The sequence below is a fragment of the Phaseolus vulgaris genome, chromosome 4 (assembly GCF_051622355.1).
Source record: "Phaseolus vulgaris cultivar YP4 chromosome 4, ASM5162235v1, whole genome shotgun sequence".
NCBI classification, from domain to species: Eukaryota; Viridiplantae; Streptophyta; class Magnoliopsida; order Fabales; family Fabaceae; genus Phaseolus; species Phaseolus vulgaris.
In genome coordinates, this window is record NC_143501.1 from 15681968 (window position 1) to 15696084 (window position 14117).

The 14117-nt window shown below is 33.6% G+C and overlaps 1 long non-coding RNA gene and 1 other non-coding gene across 3 annotated transcripts; both read left to right on the top strand.

Annotated features, from left to right (window-relative positions):
- Nucleotides 1–7835: 7835 nt before the first annotated feature.
- LOC137837393 (uncharacterized) lies at nucleotides 7836–10106 on the top strand. Of its 2 annotated transcripts, none has more exons than XR_011085449.1 (3): nucleotides 7836–8077; nucleotides 8472–8847; nucleotides 9876–10106. It is a non-coding gene; the product is annotated as an uncharacterized LOC137837393 (long non-coding RNA). The 2 variants fall into 2 exon arrangements; XR_016520573.1 differs by having other exon boundaries at nucleotides 7841–8178.
- Nucleotides 9146–9273, top strand: LOC137838920 (small nucleolar RNA U19). Its single transcript, XR_011085561.1, has one exon. It is a non-coding gene; the product is annotated as a small nucleolar RNA U19 (small nucleolar RNA).
- Nucleotides 10107–14117: the final 4011 nt, after the last annotated feature.

Below are 14117 nucleotides of genomic sequence, written 5' to 3' on the forward strand. Positions count from 1 at the left end.
ATGGTTGCATGTGCGCCAATAAAAGGAGAGTAAGTCTCCATGTAAAGGTACACTGTTTTTTGATATACTTTCTTAACTAGTTACTTTTGGTGAGCCTTAGGTTGACTTGATCGTCGAAGTGTAATCTGTTCAACCAAGTGGTGTTCAATGTTTTGAAGAATCCAAATCCTTTGAAGGATGTTGAAACCTTTGCTTTGCTTGATGTTGTTGTGCTGGTTTAAGCTTTGTTCTGGGGTAGTTTAATGTTGTAATCCACCCTTTGATTAAATCTCAAGCAATTAGCATCTCAATCTTTATCAAAGTAAAATGTTTTTCAAACTAAGTTGAAACAACCGATTGTTTTGTCGAAACAACCGATTGTTTACACTTAGGTGTTTTGAGAAAGTTTGAAAACTGTTTTTAAATGGTTAAAACTGTTAAGTACCAAAACAACCGATTGATTCGAGGAAACAACCGATTGTTTGTTTTGGAACCATAACAGAAAAACTGTTTTCTTTGACTGAGCTTTAAATGCTTTAACTGAATACGCTCCAGTCATTAAATGCTTTGACCAATCTATTTTAAATGCAATTAAGAGTTTGTTAAGATTTGATAACAAACTATATCTTTGTATAATTTCAGAAAAACTGTTTTTAAGAAATAAGAATCTTGAGACAAAGTTTTTCACTAAGAGTTTTTCAAAGAGTTCTGAGATTGATTAAGAGTTTAGAGATTGATCAAGGTGCTGGAATAGGATTCTACTTGTATTGATTTCAGATATTCATCTGTAACAAGTGTAATCTTTGTAAAACTGCTGAACAATTCGTTTGTGTGTTTTGCTGAGATTGGCTGTGTGTTCTTGAGGTGTTCAAGATCAGCAATCTTAGTGTTGGCCAAGGAGAGTGTGTTTCTTGAAGGTGTTCAAGGTCATTCTCTTGGTTGTGGTGTAAGTGATCAAGTGGTGATCGCTTAGTGGATATCCTCAGGGTTTCTGAGAAGACTGGATGTAGCTCTAGTTTGGAGTGAACCAGTATAAACAACTGTGTACAATCTCTCTATCTCTAACTCTTTAATTTCAGTTTGTTTTTTGTTTGCTGGTATAAACAATCGATTGTTTCGAAGAAACAACTGATTGTTTTTTCTAGTACTACAGTTTTTGCTTGTTGTTTTGGCTAACTGAATTGCTGAATCAATTGGTTTCTGAAATAAATTCATTCTAGCTTTGAAAAGTTTACGAAAACCCCTTTAAACAATTCACCCCCCTCTAGTTTAAAGCCATCTTTTCTAACAATTGGCATCAAGAGCTTGGTTCTTGAAAGTCATTCAAGTTGATCCTAAAATCTTTTTAAAATGGCTGATAAACTACCGTTTGGGGAAGGTGCCTCAATAAATAGACCACCCTTGTTTTGTGGTTTGAATTACCAGTTTTGAAAAGTTAGAATGAAAATATTTATGGAATCTCTTGACAAAGGAATTTGGGATGCAATTGAAAATGGTTCTTTTATCCCAAAGTTTGAAAAAGATGGTTTTGTGATTGAGAAGCCATGGTCTCAATGGACTGATGCAGAAAGTAAAAAGGCCAAATTCGATTGCATTGCCAAAAATATTATAACCTCTGCTTTTAAATTCTGATGAGTTTTTCAGGGTCTCACAATGCAAATCATCAAAAGAAATGTGGGATACTTTGGAAGTCACTCATGAATGAACAAATGAGGTGAAAAGAGCTAGGAAGCATGCTCTCATCCAAGAGTATGAGATGTTTAGAATGCTTAAAGGTGAAACAATAGCTGAGGTGCAGAAAAGGTTTACACACATCATCAATCACCTTATGAGCCTAGACAAGACGTTTGACAAAGAAGAGCTGAACATCAAGATCTTGAAATGTATTGATAGAGCATGGCAACCAAAGGTAACTGCTATTTCCGAATCTAAAGATCTAACATCATTTAAGTGTTGCTTCTTTGTTTGGAAAGCTTAGGGAACATGAGCTAGAGATGAATAGACTCAATGTTCAAGAGAGTGAAGATAAGCACACAAGGAGAATAGCCTTGAAAGCATCCAAACATAAGGGAAAGCAAGATTCAAGTGATGATAGTGATGAGGAAAATCTTAGTTTGCTGTCAAGAAAATTCAGCAAATTTCTAAAGAGAAACCGCAACAAAGACAACAACAAGGATATGTATGGAAACAAGAAACCCAATGAATTTAATTCAAATAACTATACTTGTTTTGGTTGTGGTAAGCAAGGTCACATAAAGGCAGATTGTCCCAACAAGAGCAAAGAGAAAAAGACAAGCTACAAGGAGAAGAAAGGCAAGACAAAAAGAGCCTACATTGCTTGGGATGAAAATGAGGTGTCATCAAGTTCTTCATCAAGTGAAGATGAAAAAGCCAACATATGCTTAGTAGCTGAGGATGATGATGATTCTTGCAGTTCAAGTGAGGTAAGTTCATGTGCTTCCTTAAATGAACAAAACTATAGTAAATTGCTTGAAGCTTTTCAAGAAACACATGATGAAGCTAATAGATTGGTTCTTTCTAACAACCGATTGAAAGATCTTAACAGTGGGCTTGAAAAGAAAGTTAAATCACTTGAAGAGGATCTGAGAAAAGCAAAAAGTGATTTTGAAAAATTGGAAAATCATTTCAAAAATGCCTCTTGCAAGTGTGATACTCTCATTTGCACAAATTGTGAAAATCTTGAGAAAAAGGTTCACTATCTTGTTGAAACTATGGACAAGCTTTCAAAAAGGGAAGTCAAACTTTGAGAATGTCTTGGCATCTCAAAGCTGTGTTTTTGGAAAGGTTGGTTTAGGCTTCAATCCACAAAACAAGCAAGATAGGTTTTCAAAAAGTTTTTTAAGAAAATCAGAAAAACAACTGATTGTTAAGACGAAACAACCGGTTGTTACATGCTTTTATTGCATGAAGAAAGGCCACTCTGTCAGATTCTGTAAAATTAGAAAATATTATGTTCCTAAAGGTCTTATGAAATGGATTCCTAAGGGATGTGATGGTTCTAACAACAAAGAAAAGCCAAATGGACCCAAATTTGTAAGAACTTGAATTTGTTTATGCAGGAAAAATGAAGAGAAAAAGAAGAACTGAGCCATCTGATCAAGCTGTTGAAGAAAAAGGCAGTCATTGAAGCTGTATCAATGCTATGCAAAAGGTCAAAACAGTGAAAAGAAGTTTTCTTGATCAACAAGCAATTGGCTCATTGAAGAAACAACACAAGGATAAGACCTTCCTTTATTCGTTCTCAATTTCTGTTTCAAAGTTCTTTCTTGTGATTAATTTTCTTTTAAATCAATGTCATGAGCTTTAATCTGTTTCTGTTTATGGTTAAAAATTTCAAAATCAAGTTTTTAACTGCTGCAGAAAAACAACCGATTGTTTTGAGTCTGATAGCACTGTGAAGAATTTGATTTAATTGCTTTTTGAAATTCTATCCGTTGCAGATCAATTTCAAAGGGAGAATCTTGGTCAAAAGATCTGTGTTGAAAGCTGAGCATGTTCATAAACAAGTTACAACAGTCATAAAGGAATATATTCCAAAATCTTGGAAATTCAAGAGCCTTAATGACTAGTCAAAGATCACATGTGAAGACCATGTGATTTTCAGCTTTTTCTGACATTTTCTGTACAGAACAGAGTCAAGTCTTCTCTCTGAAAATCAGGTACCCACTGAATGAAATTAAATTCAAATTGATTCTCTTACTGCTATAAAATCAGGTGCAGATTTCTTCCAATAAGAGCAACCAATTGCAACATCTCTTGCAATATCTCTTGCACCATCTCTTGCAAAAATAAAAATAAAAAAATTCTGTAAAGTGAGTTTTCGTCTCTGTTGTCATGGAATCAACCCCTCCCACCTCTAAGAGAGTCAAAACCAGAGCTGTAAGGTTTGGAGGAAGGCTTGAAAGCTGGTTTTCTGGTGACACCGATGTCATTGAGAAGTATAGGTATGAAACAAGTGTCAAGAAGATAAACAACCCCAAGGTTGTGTGCTTTGATTGGCTGAAAAGTCAAAAGCTTGACAATGTGAGGAGGCTTCTCAAGGACCAATCACTCAGAAAATTTCTGGAGCTAAAAGGGAACATCTATCCAGATTTGGTGAGGGTATTCTACACCAACTTGAAGTTTGAGGGAAACAATCTAGTTTCTCATGTGAAAGGTGTGGAAATGGAGATAACTCATGAGGTTTGGGCTGCTGTTGCTGGGCTTAAGTTCTCTGGTCTAAGAATCAACAAGGGAAACCTTGGTGTGGTGGAAGATTTTAACAAAATCCAGTTCTACAAAAGTTGCTAGAAGAACAATCAATCTCAAGTTAGCACATGCTCAGTTGGAGGTTTGGAGTTTGATGAGAGGTTGCTTGCTCTCATTGTAACTTGGATTTTAACTCCAAGGGGGAGTACTCACTCTGTGTTGACTGAAGAAGATCTGGTTTACATCTTCTGCATCACCAAGAAAGTGAAGATCAATTGGATTCACATAATCAAAGAACATATGCAAAAAGCCATGAGGTGGAAAATGGATAAGTAAGGATGGTGATCATGGTGCCTCATCTAGTGGTGCTGCTCATCTTGAACAAGATGAACCTGCTGATATGGATGTTCAACATGAAGATCCAACTGGAGATTTTCAAGATGCAGGGCCTAGTGCTGCTGATGGATATCAAAGAGAAAGAATGTCAACCATGTCATCTTTTGAAAGACAAATGATGGATAGGCTTGATAGCTTTGCTGAAAATCAAAGGAGCCTCCATGATCTTTGTGTTAGTAATTTCCAGAGGATTGACACAAGGTTTGACAACATGGATGCAAGGTTTATGACTCTGGATGAACAAATTGAAGTTGTCCAGAATCAAATCTTTGATCTTCAGTTTGTTGATGAAGAAGAATGAAGGAAAAACAACCGATTGGTCATCGAAACAATCAATTGTTTTTGGCTGTTCTTTTCTGGTTTTAAAATTTCTTTCCTTCTGCTGTTGCTGGTTTATTCTGATGTAATGGAAACAATATCTTGTTTTATCTCTTATATTTGTCTATTTGTGAAGACAAATAGGGGGAGATATATGTTGTGTTTTCAGTTTGTTTAAAATTCTGTTTTTCAAGTTGTTAAAAACAGTTTGGGTAATATGTATTTTGGTTCTGATATTAGATGTTTTAAGCTTTAAATGTTTTTCTGTATGCTAACAGAATATCAGAAGTTCAATGTATTGCTCAAAGTTCTATTGCAGGAATTGCTTCAGATTTAATCAGGTACAACACAAACATCAGGGATTTGTCTTCATCAAATATTAGATGTTTTAAGCTTTAAATGTTTTTTTGTATGCTAATAGAATATCAGAAGTTCAATGTATTGCTCAAAGTTCTATTGCAGGAATTGCTTCAGATTTGTTTTGTCGAAACAACCGATTGTTTACACTTAGGTGTTTTGAGAAAGTTTGAAAACTGTTTTTAAATGGTTAAAACTGTTAAGTACCAAAACAACCGATTGATTCGAGGAAACAACCGATTGTTTGTTTTGGAACCATAACAGAAAAACTGTTTTCTTTGACTGAGCTTTAAATGCTTTAACTGAATACGCTCCAGTCATTAAATGCTTTGACCAATCTATTTTAAATGCAATTAAGAGTTTGTTAAGATTTGATAACAAACTATATCTTTGTATAATTTCAGAAAAACTGTTTTTAAGAAATAAGAATCTTGAGACAAAGTTTTTCACTAAGAGTTTTTCAAAGAGTTCTGAGATTGATTAAGAGTTTAGAGATTGATCAAGGTGCTGGAATAGGATTCTACTTGTATTGATTTCAGATATTCATCTGTAACAAGTGTAATCTTTGTAAAACTGCTGAACAATTCGTTTGTGTGTTTTGCTGAGATTGGCTGTGTGTTCTTGAGGTGTTCAAGATCAGCAATCTTAGTGTTGGCCAAGGAGAGTGTGTTTCTTGAAGGTGTTCAAGGTCATTCTCTTGGTTGTGGTGTAAGTGATCAAGTGGTGATCGCTTAGTGGATATCCTCAGGGTTTCTGAGAAGACTGGATGTAGCTCTAGTTTGGAGTGAACCAGTATAAACAACTGTGTACAATCTCTCTATCTCTAACTCTTTAATTTCAGTTTGTTTTTTGTTTGCTGGTATAAACAACCGATTGTTTCGAAGAAACAACCGATTGTTTTTTCTAGTACTACAGTTTTTGCTTGTTGTTTTGGCTAACTGAATTGCTGAATCAATTGGTTTCTGAAATAAATTCATTCTAGCTTTGAAAAGTTTGCGAAAACCCCTTTAAACAATTCACCCCCCCTCTAGTTTAAAGCCATCTTTTCTAACATAATCAACATGTAGGGCGCCCTCTGTCTCAACGAAGCCTTATTCTGGTGCGACGAGGAGGCACAAACTCGCTTCCAGAAGAGGTAGATACAGAAGGCTAAAATCAACCAGCAACCCAGTTAACCGACAAGAACAATAACAAAAACTATATTTTAGTATAATAAATAAAATAAAATAATAAGAAATAGAAACACGAGTAATCATCACTAGTTTCTTTAAAACCAATTATTTGTGTAGTTAAAATTTGATATATATTTTTTTTGAGAAAGTTATGTAATGTTCTTTTTAGTTATATTGTACAAGTGTTTGTGAATTTAACAATTTTTTATTTATTTTCTCCCTACCTTTCCACTCTCTTGCTTTCACCTCATATTATTTTTGGGCGTTATTAGATTTTAGTGAGAAAGTGTCTCAAGATAGTGATCGATATATCAATTTTATAATTAAAAGGCTAAAATACAATTTTGTTCCCTCTATTTTTAAAATTTGTAATTTTGGTTTCCTCATTTTAAAATTAGTTTCCTAATTTGTAAATGTACCTCTATAGGCAAAGATGACCTAGATAGTATCTGAAACTGATTGTACAATTGCTGACGTGCCAGTGATTGCCTCGCTCCTTCATTAAAGTCTACTTCCTTAATTGTTGGTGCTCGGTCGAGATTGACCTGAAAAGGTACTCTGACGATCAAGTAAGTGCTCTATGTAAATAGTGTATATTTGTAAACTAATTAAAAGTGTACCTTACACCTCTGTTTTAAGTTTATTTATAGTGTTGGTCATTATTGAGATGACCTGAGAGTCAGTTATCCACTGATGTGCACTGTGATCCTTGATTCATAAAGAGATATATTAGTACATAACTATGTTGGTATATATAAAAAATATCTTTATCACATTTCAGTTAATCATTACTTAATTGATTTTTTAGAGATATTTCTTACATAATCAGAGACATGAATATGACTCATAAATGATTATCGTAACTGTCGTTGTTATCATTTATTAAGTGTCGTGTGTTTTGACATGGTCAGTCGATCACCGAAACTAGCTTGTCCAGTACCAGTAAAAAAAAAAAAAAAATTATTCTAATACAATTGTCTAAGTTAAAACATTAATTACTACTCCATAATTCTAATTTGACGATAATTCTAATTTGACACATTCTCATCGAGATAAGTATCTTTAAATTTTAAGGTGATTACAATCATTTTTACTGTGACCTCCACACAATAATTATTTTTCTTTTATTTTTTTTACATCAAAATCCGATAGAATGAAAAAAAAATGTTTAGTTAAGGTGTGGGACTTTAAACTGTCAACCTTAATATTTTAAATTTCAAAATCTTAACTTAAAAATCACTAATTTTGTAAAATTGCAATACTAGATACTTTTACTTTAAAATAAGAAGACAGAATTGCGGATTCAAAGTAATAAAAAAGAGTAAAATTATATTTTTGTCTAATAAAATAATAAAAAAATAATCACTAGTTTTCTATAAAAGCAACTATTTGTGTAGTTCAAAAGAATTAGGGTTTAGTGAGACAGTGCCGAGGCAGTGTAGCCGCAAAAGTTTAATAGAGTAGTTAGCATTTTCAGGGTTTTAGGGTTAGGGTTATGGGTATTCTCAAATTGCAAGAACATGGGTTTCAACATTCAACCCTATGGAATTCAATCCATGCTCATGGAAGACCACAGATACCTTTCTGGTCTCGATGAGGCCACAAACACCTTTCCACTATTACTCGAACTTCCCTTGGTCCCAATGGTAACGATCGCGCTTACCCTTTTTTGTTTTTACGTTTTTAAACTCACCCCGAGTGGATGTTGCACCTTCAGATTTCAAAATTTTGGAGTTTTATAATGTGGGTATGTGTACGTTTTCATGTTTATTGGTCTATCGTTTATTCGTGATGCAGTAATAAGAGTAAATTTAATGTGATTTGAAGTTTGAGGAGGCTTGAGAATAAGTAGTTTTTTTTCCCGTTTATTAAGGGAGTTTTTAATTTTGGGTTCTGGGAATGTTATTTGTTTGTTCGTGTATGAATCTCTGGGTGGTTGGTGTTTACAGAACGAAGGTTTTGTCTGAATATTTATGGTTTTGATGGGAGCCTTTGTGATTGATCTTTAAATATTGTACTGATGTTGCTGTCCTGTTTCAGACTGTTCAAATACTGGATGCTCTGGTTGAGGAAGGTTCGGAGAATATGGAGGTTCGTGATAAGGAGCAAATTGTTTCTCGAATGAAAGCAGCGGTTGCTAGCAAGCAGTTTGGTCTAGAAAATACCATATGCTCAGATCCATTTTACTATGAGAAAGTGGTTTGGTAGCATAACTTTCTGTACAATCTGACATTTGTTTGGAAAATAGGCTTAGGCTTGCTTCCAAGTATGTTCGATAAACCCACCAAACTTTAATGTGGACAACAAGCGCTTACCAAAGCTCTTGGGAGGGGGACTTGCATGACAGCACAGTAGTTCAAGAATGGTGTTGAAAATTGATGCTGTTGGGACTCTAAAGCATGCAGAGAAGGCAAAGGTGAGCTTTCTATGTGTTGAATTTGTTTGGTTTTATTGAGAATGGGATCCTTCACAACTGTCTTATCATTCACTGTTCATCTTACCTCAACTTCATGTTGATATAAAAGTTTTGAATCTGCACTACTAAACCAAAAGCTTAGAACACAATTTGACATTATTGTGTCACTTTAACTCTGTTTCTTTTACTGTAACTCGTATTTCGAAAGCCCTCTAGACAACATATCATTTTATCCATTTGCAAGATCACTTCCTGAACCTGCCTCTTTGAGTAGCCTTATGAAAACTCCAACTTTCATACGCGGCTTAGTTAGGAGGCACACATTAATCGGATCCGAATTCGCGTTTGGATCCCTTCAGAGAAAGGCCTTTTGAATGGACTCTATGCGTTTCTAATCAATTGTTCCTCAAGCAGCCTTTCACATTTTTTCAATAAATCAATTATTTTATTTTGACCTTTTTGTTATTGTTTTGAATCTGCCTTCAGAATATCCAAACGACGAACAAGTGTCGTATGGTCCAGACAGAGGCACATATAAAATATATAAAATGTTGAAATGGTTCGATTATTCGAATAGGTTTGAGGGTATGAAACGCTGTCACGCATGTTCCTTCCCTCCTTATATTTCGATATTAACATTTTTGATGATTTATATTTATTGTTAATGTGAGTGTATGTATAAAGCCTCCATCAGAAAGCTGAAGGAACTCAAATTGTTTGTCTTTCGGTTCGCACGGAGGCTAAGAGCCAAAGGGTTCCACCCACCGGGTCTTTTGAAGGAAATGAACAGTTTTTTTTGTATCCCTGTTCTTTTCTCATCTAAGATTCCGACATTTTTTTTGCATATCCTTTGACCATTAGAATTTATACAATGTTACCACTTTCACATCTTAATTGATTTTTCTTCTTATTTCTTAAATTTTCATTGCATTTACCTAATATATATGAATATTCAAAGAAGAAATGTAAATAATTTTGAACATTGCTAGAAACACCTCTTGAATTAATAATTTTTATTATGAATAAAGGGGTCGTTGGTGATAGTGGCAACAACTCTTGAAGATTCTGCTGAGGGGCTGTGAAGCTGCAAAAAGAGAAAGTAGGTTGGTTTACAATGCAGCCAGCCTTCCCTTCTTGTTTAGTCCTTCTTTCCATAGCTCTCTAAGGAGAGCCTCACCAACTTATGTATAGAGACTTTGTCACTGGACACATTCGGACGTATTTTATATAGTGACAATCGAGTTTTTTTGTGTGAACAAGGTCTTTTAAATATAAAAGAATAAATATAATTAATTTAACTAAAATTTGAAAAGTGATAAAGGAATATAATCTTTCCTTCTTTTAACATAATATTTAAAAAAGATAGTCTAGTTTAAATTTATTTAAAGAAAAATTAACAACTTTTTATTTTTTTTAAAATGGTGTTAGAAGTGTGCTCTAAGACTAAAAAAAAAAAAACTTCTAAACTGAATACTTGACCAATATGTGTTTGTATGCATATTATAAGAATTTGATACGCGTTAGACACATAATTTAAGGGAGAAGAGGCTTGTTCCATACATCAAATACATGGGGTGCACAAAATGCAATATTCTTGTGGGTTTTCCATTGGATCTGTTGGTCTAAGAATTCGACTTAGTAACTAGTTACGTGTACCCACCCTAGGTATATATGGAGGAAATTTTCTTGTATAGAAAATATAGAGGTGTTATTAGTCCGTACTAGGTGATCATAATAACATGTTAATTGTATTTGTCATTTGGGTGTATACTTTAGAAATGGTGGTAGTTGGAACATGTTAACCTGCATAGTTGTCCTCATTTGTTTACTCATTGAACTCTATCAATTTATACATTTTGTTTATTAACTACATTTCCAACAAATAATTATAACATAAAATGACATAGCTATGCTTTTGCTTCTACTACAAGATAGTTAGAGAGAAAAACCTTAGGTGAGGTTGGCTAGACAATATCTTGAGATAGAAGAGGACTCTTGCATGAGATGATAATTCAAGGTGGGATCATATTACAATCAATTTAAACTTTTTTTTTTTGAGAAAAACAAAAAATCTTCTAATATCTTTCATGATGATAGCATGCATTTGTTGCAACAAATTCTTCAGGCATGCAAGTGGAAGCCATGAGGATTATTGGACATGTCTACTTGAAGTTGTAACAAAAATATTTGAAGATGGAATCAAATTGAGAAATTTTAAAAACTACATCTATCATACTCCTATGTGCTTGTTGCATGCGAACATGTTCACCACAATTTTGCTTGGTACATCTCACTTGTGTACACATCGCAACATGTCTACGAATCACTATTTGACGAACTAAAAAATAAGAGTACTGGCTTGCCTACACTGGTAAGATATTATGCAAGTCTTGACGTGAAAAGAACCTTAAAGGAGAGGTCTAAGTCAAGTAGTATAAGGAATGATATGGACATAAGAAAATAACATAGTGAGATCAAAAAATGTTCATATTGTCAAACAACAATCGAACAAAAAAAATGTCTCAACATTGCTGGAGCGTTCATTTCTAATCATTAATTATGTTTCATTTCACACAGTATTTCATGCACAATTCAAGAAAATATTTAATGAATGTGCATTTATCATTTATTTTTCTTCTTTATGCTCAACATATACAATTTCAATAATTAACTACAATTTTCAAATAATAAATATGAAAATATTTAAAATAATTTATAATGTTATTAATGCTAAAAAACAACACAACCATACATTACTTAAAGTGTGAGAAAAGTGGAAAAGTGATGCACAAAGTTGCACATATCGGTTAGGTCACACTAATCAATGTTATGCACCACAAAATCAATCTTCATAGTGACTTTTCGTAATCCCACCCATTATAATAATGTTCATTATTAAATCAATCAATAATTGTTTTTCTTTACATCACACAAGACATTTACAATAATATGCATGGTCACATCACTTTTTCATAATTATTTTTTCTTAGGTAAAATCGAACAATGATGTGCATTATCACATCACTCCCTCATAATTGTTTTTTCCTTAATTTGTATAACAATCACTCTCCCTATTTTTTAGATCACACAACACAATAATATGCATCACTACATCACTCCTCCATTATTGCTTTTCCTTAGGCCACACAACATAAAAATGTACATCATTACATCACTTTTCCACAATTCTTTTTCCTCACAACACACGCCTCCAAAAATAGATTTTACAAACTAGGATTTTCCGCAACACCAATGTACCAACATCATCTCTTTTAATGTGCATGTGATAATACATGTAATAAATTTATTATTTAATACACACAGTTCATTGTACACATCATAAACAACAATCTTCATTTATATACCAATCATTCTCCAACTATAAATTCAAGCTTTCACCCACAGCACTTTGAAACCATTCAGCTTACACACAATATATAAAAATTCTTTATTCTTTCCAATACTTTTGTTTTCATTCTCAAATGAACCATTTTTGCTTAACATACATACACTGAAAATTTTTACAATTTTGATCTTGTTATTGTCTTTGCAAAATGTATGATGAAGGTGTCCACTTTAAATGCTTGTTTCCTAAATTTTTCCGCATATCCCATAATTGTACCTTCTTCCATTTAAAGGATAAAGGTTGTGGCGCTTTGGGACGACAAGATTAAACATTGTTGATGAAGTTGTACTTGTTAGAATGGATGGCTTTAAACTAGAGCGGGGGGGGGGGGGGGGGGGGGGGGTGAATTGTTTAAAGAGGATTTTCGCAAACTTTTAAAACAAGAATGAAATTATCTCAAGAAACAATTGATAAGAAATTCAGTTTGCCAAAATAGCAATAAAAAACAGCAGAACCAGAAAAACAATCGGTTGTTTATACCAGCAAACAACAAACAAAACTGAATTTAAAGAGTTAAGGATAGAGAGATTGCACACAAATGTTTATACTGGTTCACTCCAAACCCAGAGCTACATCCAGTCTTCTCAGAAACCCTGAGGAATTCCACTAAGCAATCACACCTTGATCACTTACACCACAACCAAGAAAGTGACCTTGAACACCTCAAGACACACACTCTTCTTGGCCAACACACCAACACTAAGATTGTTGATCTTGATCCCCTCAAGAACACACAACCAATCTCAGCAAACACAGAAACGAAAACTTGTTTCACAGAGTACAAGGATCACACTTGTTACATAAGATAATCTGAAATCAATACAAGCAGAATCCTATTCCACAAACTTTGATCAATCACAAACTTTCAGCAATCTCAGCTCTTTGAAAAACTCAAAAACTCTATTTCAAAATCTTGTAAAAGATTATTACTCAAATATGTTTTTCTGAATTTATTCAAAGATGTTGTTTGTTATCAAATCTTAACAAACTCTTAAATTGCATTAAAAGATTGGTCAAAGCATTTAATGACTGGAGCGTAAGCAGTTAAATCATTTAATGCTCAGTCAAAGATAAAATAGTTTTTCTGTTATGGTCCCAAAACAAACAATCGGTTGTTTCCTCGAATCAATCGGTTGTTTTGGTTCTAACAGTTCAACCATTTGAAAAATAAATTCAATCTTTTCTTAAAACATCTAAGTATAAACAATCGGTTGTTTCAGCAAAACAATCGGTTGTATTAACTTAATTTGAAAACATTTTACTTTCACAAAGATTGAGAATGCCTATGCTTTAGATTCAATCAAAGGGTGGATTACAACACTCAAACTACCCCAGAACTATACTAAACCAGCACAGCAACAGCAAGCACAACCAAAGCTTCAACATCTTTCAAAGGGTTTGGATTCTTCAAAGCTTGAACATCACAAGGTTCAACAATCTCCCCCTATTTGATGAAGACAAATCCCTGATGCTTGTGTTGCACCTGATTGAATCTGAAGCAGTTCCTGCAAGATACAGTTTTGAACAAAACATAGAACTTTTGATATTTGGTTAGTACATATATAAGATTTAAAGTTCATAGATGAATATCAGAAACAAATATAAGAGCAAAAACCTATAAGGTTTTACTCATCCAAACTGTTTTAACAACTAAAAAACAAAAATTTAAACACAGCATATATATCTCCCCCTATTTGTCTTCACAAATAGACAAAGAGAAGATATAAAACAAAATTGTTTTGATTACATCAGAATTAAAGCAGAAACAGTAGAAAGAAAGAGAATTTAAAACACCAGATATAACCACCAAAAACAATCGGTTGTTTCGATACATCAACCGGTTGTTTTTCCTCATTCATCATCA